Below are 8,027 nucleotides of genomic sequence, written 5' to 3' on the forward strand. Positions count from 1 at the left end.
CTAAACTTAGAATAGCATTGTTTTGTTGTTGTTGTTGTTAAGTAGGCTCCACATCCAGCGTGGAGCCCAACACGGGACCCGAACTCACAACCCCAAGATCAAGACCCCAAGATCAAGACCTGAGCTAAGATCAAGAGTCAGACAGAACTACGGATCCACCCAGGTGCCCCTAGAATAGCACTGTTGAAAGAACTTCATTAAAAGAAAGTAGGACCAATGTATGCTGGAACCCCTGTGTTTTTCAACTTTAAATCTGGTGGAAACTGGATAGTGGGTAATATTGCTGTTATCTAAAGTAAATAAGTATCAGTGGACTTCATAAAGGATTGCTTTACCACGCTCAACAAGAGCTGCAAGCTCTGTGACTTTGGGAAAATTACTTTAAGCCCTCTAAAACTCATTCTCTCATCTCTCAAATGCATTCATTATATTCACTTTCTGATTAATTAAAATAATGAAACCATGTAAAAAGTAAAGACTCAATAGAAGATAGTTATTACTTGCAGTTATTAGTGGACTCAATCACGAAGAATAATTATTTTCTGTGCAATTATTTATCTATAAAAGGCAGGCAATAAAGTGGTGTTTAAAAATTTTTTAAATGAGGAAACAAATATCCTGAGGAAGGAGTAGAATACTAACAAACAACATCTACCAAGAGAAGATAACTTTTGAGAATTGAAATTTGCTAAGAGAATAGATCTTAAGTATTCTATGCACACATGCACCCACGAGGTAACCATGTAAGGTGATGGATGTGTTAATCATTTCACTGTATATGTTAAATCACGTTGTACACACATAAGTATATACAATTTTATCAATTGTACCTCAGTAAAGCTTGGTGGGGGGCAGAATGAGGAGAAAAAAGTCAACCTACTATTGAGAAACCAAAGAACAATACCAAAAAATAAGCAAACTGAAACAAAAAAATGAGAACGAGGCCATTGCAGGCTGAGTGAAAACTTCATAAAAAACTGAACCTGCCTGTGTCTCAGAAACTTCACAGCTCCCCACTATTTTAGTTTTTCTCATAATTGTAAGAAACATTATGTGAGAAAATATGTAAATGAAGGGCAAATTATACATTTTCTTTTAAACTGGAAGGCTTCTCATTGCATTCTGTCCTTTGAATAAATTCTCAGAGATTTTAATATGACATTGTACATTATAAAAGGAATAGTGTTACATATTTCCAAATTTACTTGACAAAAATCATTATCCATGGAGAGCCTCTCAGGGCATAAAATTTTATAACATGTTTTGGGAAGAAACACTCATTTATATGGTTGAAGATAAAATCCCAGCCCCTCAGCCCATGCGTCCAAATCCTGCCACTAATCCTACAGAAATGGACTTCAAATAGACCCTCAAGCCTAGAAACACCGAGGAATGCCCTTGAGAAATCTATCCTTGTTTTACCCAATTTCTCCATAAATGAGTAGGCAGGCATGAGGCAGTCTCTGAAGTTGACAGGGAAGGTAGAAATGGGATTGGCAAAGAGAGGGTTAAAAACAAACAAAAAACCCTAGGAGAACCAGAACTGCAGAATGGCAAGGATAGCTTTCTCATGCCTGGGAGAATCCTGTGGGTATGATAACAACCACAGTTCTGTCTTTGTGGGGGATTTTTACAGGAAGCCACTCTTCAGTCCAGAAGCATATTGTGGTAGCTCCAGCTTTATGTAAGTGTTAAGCTTTCATATCATTTACCAATAAGGAAATATTACATCCCGTAACCATTCCTGGGGACATCTTTCTGTCAGTCACATTACTCTTCCATTTGTGACCATCATACACCTCCCAATATAACCTACTTTCAATGATGTTAAGCCCTTGGCCAGCAATCATTCATTTTCACTTATTTCTGTCTTTACAAACCCAGCTCAAATTCCTTTTCTCCCGTAAAGTTCTCCCAGATACTCCAAACATAATGAGCTGCTTCTTCCTCTATGCCCACAGCAATTTATATATCCTCTCTTACCCGATTGCTATGGTGACTATTTGTCGTTGTGTATCTTTGCTAAGCTGTGAGCCCTCTTTCCCTAGGCAAGAAGACGTATCCCCAGTTCTTTACACATTGAAATGTAGTGGACCCCTTTTAGGGTACTTCCTCACTCACAATTTCCCCTTAGTTTTACTTACCCCCATTCCATAAAGTGCACTCCAGGATTTTTTAAAAAAATGACTCTACCTCCCCAGCCACAGTGAATTAACCAAGAGTAGGTGTCTTTATCCAGTTAGCCCTTCCTGGGAAATTTTAGAATTAGGACAAAGACAAAAAGCATCATCAGTAAAATCAAATGATAAACAAGAAAAAAATGCAATTCAAATCAGAGACAAATGACTTATTTCTCTAATATATAAATACCCAGAAATCAATAAGAAAAATACCAATAAAATAGAAAAAAATAGACAAAGCATGAAAAAGATTGTTCACAGAAAAAGAAAAATTACTCTTAAATGTGTGTGTGTTCCAGTTTTTATTGCTACATTATTTGTAATAGCAAAAAAATGGGGGAAACCTAGATGTTTATCAATAGAGAACTGGTGAAATATGTTACATTACAACACTGAATCCTATGGCATTCTCTAAATGCTGATAACTACATTTTTCAGAATAAACTGTTTGGTGAAAATGTGTATGTGTTATACTGCCATTAGTGGGAAAAAATGGGGAGAGAAGAATACCTAGATAGATAGACAGAAAGATAGATAAATGTGTTTTATCATACATACATTAAATAGGTCTGGAAGGAGCTGGAAGAAACTGGTTCCATTGGTTGCCTTGGAGAAACAGAAATAGGTAACTAGAGGAAAAGGGCTGAAAAGACTTTTCACTGTACCTTTTTGAAACAAAAGAATCTATTTAATATTTTTTAAAAATATTTAAGTAAGAATAAAATATTCTAGAGAGATACAGTTTTTTGTGCAGCTAAGCCTGTACGGGGTTAACTCAGGAGTTGGGGGCAGATCTATTCTGCAAGAAGCCTGGGGAGGAAAGGAATCTGTCCCAGAAAGAATGAAGCAGACAAAGGAGATTGAGAGATGGAAAGAAAATACTATCTGGGCTCTCAACGATTTGGTTGTAGTCTTTCCCAGGGCTAGCTGCATGCCTCTCCTTGGTTTCTTTAAAACATTCCCTTTATTAAAATAAACCGCCCTTTTTGGGCCTAGGTTAACTTGAGGTGTTTTCTAATAGTGGTGTCCAACAGAGTTTAACTATTTAGTAGGTTTTTTGTAAATGCTTGTTAAAATGAAATGTAACATTATCTATAATGAAATCCATTTGGGTTCTCAAAATTTGATTGTACTATTTAAAAATTAAAAAAACAAAAAGAAACACACGCAAAAAAACCTCACCTCTTTCAAGTTGAGAGAGGGCAACCTCAACAGGCATTCTAAAAGAAATTCACCCTAAGTAAAAGTAGTGTTTGCTGATGGAAAATATAAACTGGGCTTGGGGCCAAGTAGCACATTCCACTTAATAGACCTTCCTCTCTGATCCTGCCTAAGAGCTGAGACTTCTCAGTGAATGTTTGGTGATAGCATTTCTGAAAGACGATTTCTTCAATTTTGCTAATTATTAGGATGGAGTTTGAGGATTGTAGGACAAGTTTGTTGGTTTGGTTTAAGCTGATTTGTATTTTGAAAGGAAAAGCATTAGGAAACAGAGCAAGAAGAGCACCATTCCCAGCGCAATTATTCGAGCATATTCAAATATAAATTTCCAAGACCCAGGACTACTTAACACTTTGAGGCTAAACCTTTCTGGAGGTGGTATCCATTTCTTTTAACATGTTTTCAAATCTATGGATAGTACTATTTATTTTATAACATCCTTCCCAGAATTGAAAAGATGGGAAGAACTTGGGAAAGTCCTAGAAGGTCCAGAATAATATTTGTAAAACAACTCCTAGAGTTAAAATAGCCTACAGATGAAGTTAAATATATTTTGTATGAGCCTGGTATTGTAATGCACATTCCAAGAATTATAGCAAAGATGCTTCATTTGTGTTTATACACCTTTTTTTTTTTTGTGAGAGAGAGAGAGTGACCGAGAGAGTGCCCGTGAGCAGGAGAGGGAGAGGGAGAAGCAGACTCTCCACTGAGCAGGGAACCTGGCTGGGGGCTCCATCCCAGGACCCTGGGATCATGACCTGAGCCGAAGGCAGACACTTAACTGACTAAGCCACCCAGGCGCCCCTATACACCTCTTATATAAGGTGAATTTATACAGGATGATGAAATTATATCGGCTGTAAAGTAAGTCAGAATAATTGCATATATACACTAAGGGGTAGAAGAACACAATTTATTTGTATCATTGAAATCCCACTGAAAAATTAAATAACATTAAATATCAGGTGGGGCGCCTAGGTGGCTCAGTCGTTAAGCATCTGCCTTTGGCTCAGGTCATGATCCCAGGGTCCTGGGATGGAGCCCCTGCGTCAGGTTCCCTGCTCAGTGGAGAGTCTGCTTCTCCCTCTCCCACTCCCCCTGCTTGTATTCCCTCTCTCGCTGTCTCTCTCTCTGTCAAATAAATAAATTAAAATCTTTAAATATATATATATAAATAAATAAATATGTAAATATATATCAGGAGCTATTCTTTTTTTAACTAATATTTCTTGAGAATTTAGGGATATTGTAAAAGTAAAAGACACAGCCCCCATCTTTAAGGAGACTATGACAATTTTTCTGAGTTAAGACATATACATATAAAGGATCATCATTGTCATTTTTACTGAGGGGAGTAGGATGGTAAAATGGAAAATAATATTGGCTTTTAAATGGTTGTAGGGTTCTCATTTTTAGTTCTGCCATGTCATTAATATATGAGCTCTAAAGATAATTAGTTATTCCTAGCCTCAGTTTCCTCAATTGTAAAGCAGGGATAAGAATGCTAACTTTAGAGAACCATTGTAAGAATCACATGAGACAATATAGATGAAAATATCTAAGGAAATGCCTGATACGTATCGGGTGAGGAGCTTGATAAATATTAGTTTACTCTCTAACTGAACTGAAAGGATTATATATGTTCTCTAACTTATTTTTATTCATTTGTAAGTAATAATGCTTTAGTTCTATCATCAGTGAATTTTAAATTGAAGTTAACTAAAAACTTCAATCATTTTGAGAATTAAAATTTTAATTGCCTTAAAGCTAAAACTCAAAGAAATATATAGGGTTTTTTTTGTTGTTGTTGTTTAAAGATTTTATTTATTTATTTATTTATTTGTGAGAGAGAGCATGCACAAACAGGGGGAGAAGCAGAGAGAAAGGGAGAGAGAATCTGAAGCTGACTCCCCACTGAACACAGAGCCCAGCGCAGGACTCTATCCCCTGAACGCGAGATCATGACCTGAGCCAAAACCAAGAGTCAGACACTTAACTGAGTCACTCAGGCACCCCATACAGAATTTTAATCAAGTAAACTAGGTAAGGAAAAAAAACTAAGAATATAATTATTTTCCTAGAAAAATGTTATTTGTAATTCCAACTTGCTCTTTGAATGTAATAGTATCACCTAACATAAGTGCTTTTTTTTTTTAAGATTTTATTTATTTGAGAGCGAGAGAGAGCTAAAGAGAGCATGAGCTGGGGGAGATGCAGATGGAGAGGGAGAGGCAGATTCCCTGCTGAGCAGGGAGCCCGAGTGGGGGGCTCCATCCCAGGACTCTGGGATTATGACCTGTGCCAAAGGCAGACACTTCACCGACTGAGCTGCCCAGGTGCCCCATAAGTGTTTTTCTTTTTTAAAGATTATTTACTTGAGAGAGAGCGCACACAAGCAGGGGGAGGGGACAGGGGAGGAGGTAAAAGCAGGCTCCCCACTGAGCAGGGAGCTGGATGTGGGGCTTGATCCCCAGACCCTGGGATCATAACCTGAGCCAAAGGCAGACGCTTAACCAATTGAGCCACCCAGGCACTCCATAAGTGCTTTTTAAACATGTAAAACAGTTCCAGATTTTGCTTTGAGTCCCCTATAGATATAGGTGTTTCAAAATATGTCCTACATTGAACATTTGTTCATGATAGAGCATAGACATTTCTCATTGTTTTGATGGGTTGCTGCAAGAAAATCTGTTCGAAAGAGGTGAAAGACCTCTACTCTGAAAACTATAAAACACTGATGAAAGAAATTCAAGACAACACAAAGAAATGGAAAGACATTCCATGCTCATGGATTGGAAGAAAAAGTATTGTTAAAATATCTATACTACCCTCCCTAAGCCATGTATACATTTAATGCAATCCCTACCAAAATACCAACAGCATTTTTCACATAACTACAACAAACAATCCTAAAATTTGTATGGAATCACAACAGATCACAAATAGCCAAAGCAATCTTAAAAAAGAAAAGCAAAGCTGGAGACATCACAATTTTAGACTTCAAGTTATATTAGCTGTAGTAATCAAAGCAGTATGGCACTGGCACATAAACAGACATATAGATCAATGAAACAGAACAGAAAATCCAGAAATAAACCCACAATCATATGGTAAATTAACCTTCCAGAAAGCAGGAAAGAAAAGGCAATGGGAAAAAGAAAGTCTCTTCAACAAATGGTGTTGGGAAAACTGGACAGCAACAAGCAGAAGAATGAAACCGGACCACTTTCTTATACCAGACACAAAAATAAATTCAGAACGGATTAAGGACCTAAATGTGAGACCTGAAACCATAAAAATCCCGGAAGAGAACACAGGCAGTAACTTCTTTGACTTCTTTCAGCCATAGCAACTTCTTTCAAGATATGTCTCCTGGGGCAAGGGAAACAAAAGCAAAAATAAACTATTGGGATTACATCAAAATAAAATAAAATAAAAAGCTCTACACAGTGAAGGAAACAATCAATCAAAAAGAATGGGAGAAGATATTTGCAATGCCATTATCCGATAAAGCGCTAGTATCCAAAATACATAAACAACTTTTAAAACTCAACACCCAAAAAACAAATAATCCAATTAAAAATGGGCAGAAGACATGAACAGACATTCTCCAAAGATATACAAATGCCCAATAGACACATGAAAAGATACTCATCATCACTTATCATCAGAGAAATGCAAATCAAAATTACAATGAAATATCACTTCACACCTGTCAGAATGGCTAAAATCAACAACACAAGAAACAACAGGTGTTGGCGAGGATGTGGAGAAAAAGGAGACCTTGTGCACTGTTGGTAGGAATGCAAACTGGTGCAGCCACTGTGGAAAACAGTATGGAGGTTCCTCAAAAAGTTAAAAATAGAAATACCTTATGATCTAGCAATCTCACTACTGGGTATTTACTCAAAGAATACAAGAACACTAATTCAAAGGGATATATGCACCCCTATGTTTACTGCAGCATTATTTACAATAGCCAAGATATGGAAACAGCCCAAGTGTCCATTGACTGATGAATGGATAATGAAGATGTTGAATTAATATATATATGTTATATATATTAACATATATATATTAAACATTTTCCCCTTAAACTTTTTTTAAGATTTTATTTATTTATTTGACAGAGAGAGACACAGTGAGAGAGGTAACACAAACAGGGGGAGTGGGAGAGGGAGAAGCAGGCTTCCCGCTGAGCAGGGAGCCCGATGCGGGACTCGATGTGGGGCTCAGTGCAGGGCTTGATCCCAGGACGCTGGGATCCTGAGCCGAAGGCAGATGCTTCTGGGTGGCTCAGTCAGTGAAGCATCTGCCTTCGGCTCAGGTCATGATCCCAGGGTCCTGGGATCGAGTCCCGCATCGGGTTCCTTGCTCAGTGAGGCTGCTTCTATCTCTCCTTCTGCCTCTCCCCCTGCTTGTGCTCTCTCGTTCTCTCTCTCAAATAAATAAATAAAATCTTTAAAAAGAAATTTTCTTTAACCTACAAGTTCATTTTTTTCCTTCCGATTTTAAATTAAAGCAAAACATTTTAGGGACATCTGAAAGTATGCTAGACCCTAGACATTGGTCCTACTGTGTCCAGTGGAGAAGTTGGCCCTAGGCAACACACTGAACCGAGTAAGT

General features: G+C 37.5%; 1 long non-coding RNA gene across 4 annotated transcripts in view; it reads right to left on the reverse strand.

The window, feature by feature from the left end:
• The window catches only part of LOC145720285 (uncharacterized), a 39,598-nt gene that overhangs the window by 1,902 nt on the left and 29,669 nt on the right, over nt 1-8,027 (reverse strand). For 2 of the 4 annotated variants that reach the window (XR_014143202.1, XR_014143203.1), the window contains one exon: nt 586-6,773. This is a non-coding gene — a long non-coding RNA (uncharacterized LOC145720285). Of the gene's footprint in view, nt 1-585; nt 6,774-8,027 lie in introns of those variants that run through there. The other 2 variants (XR_014143204.1, XR_014143205.1) reach the window with 2 other exon arrangements.

Source organism: Leptonychotes weddellii, chromosome 2, assembly GCF_054177405.1.
Source record: "Leptonychotes weddellii isolate Sample4059 chromosome 2, ASM5417740v2, whole genome shotgun sequence".
NCBI lineage: Eukaryota > Metazoa > Chordata > Mammalia > Carnivora > Phocidae > Leptonychotes > Leptonychotes weddellii.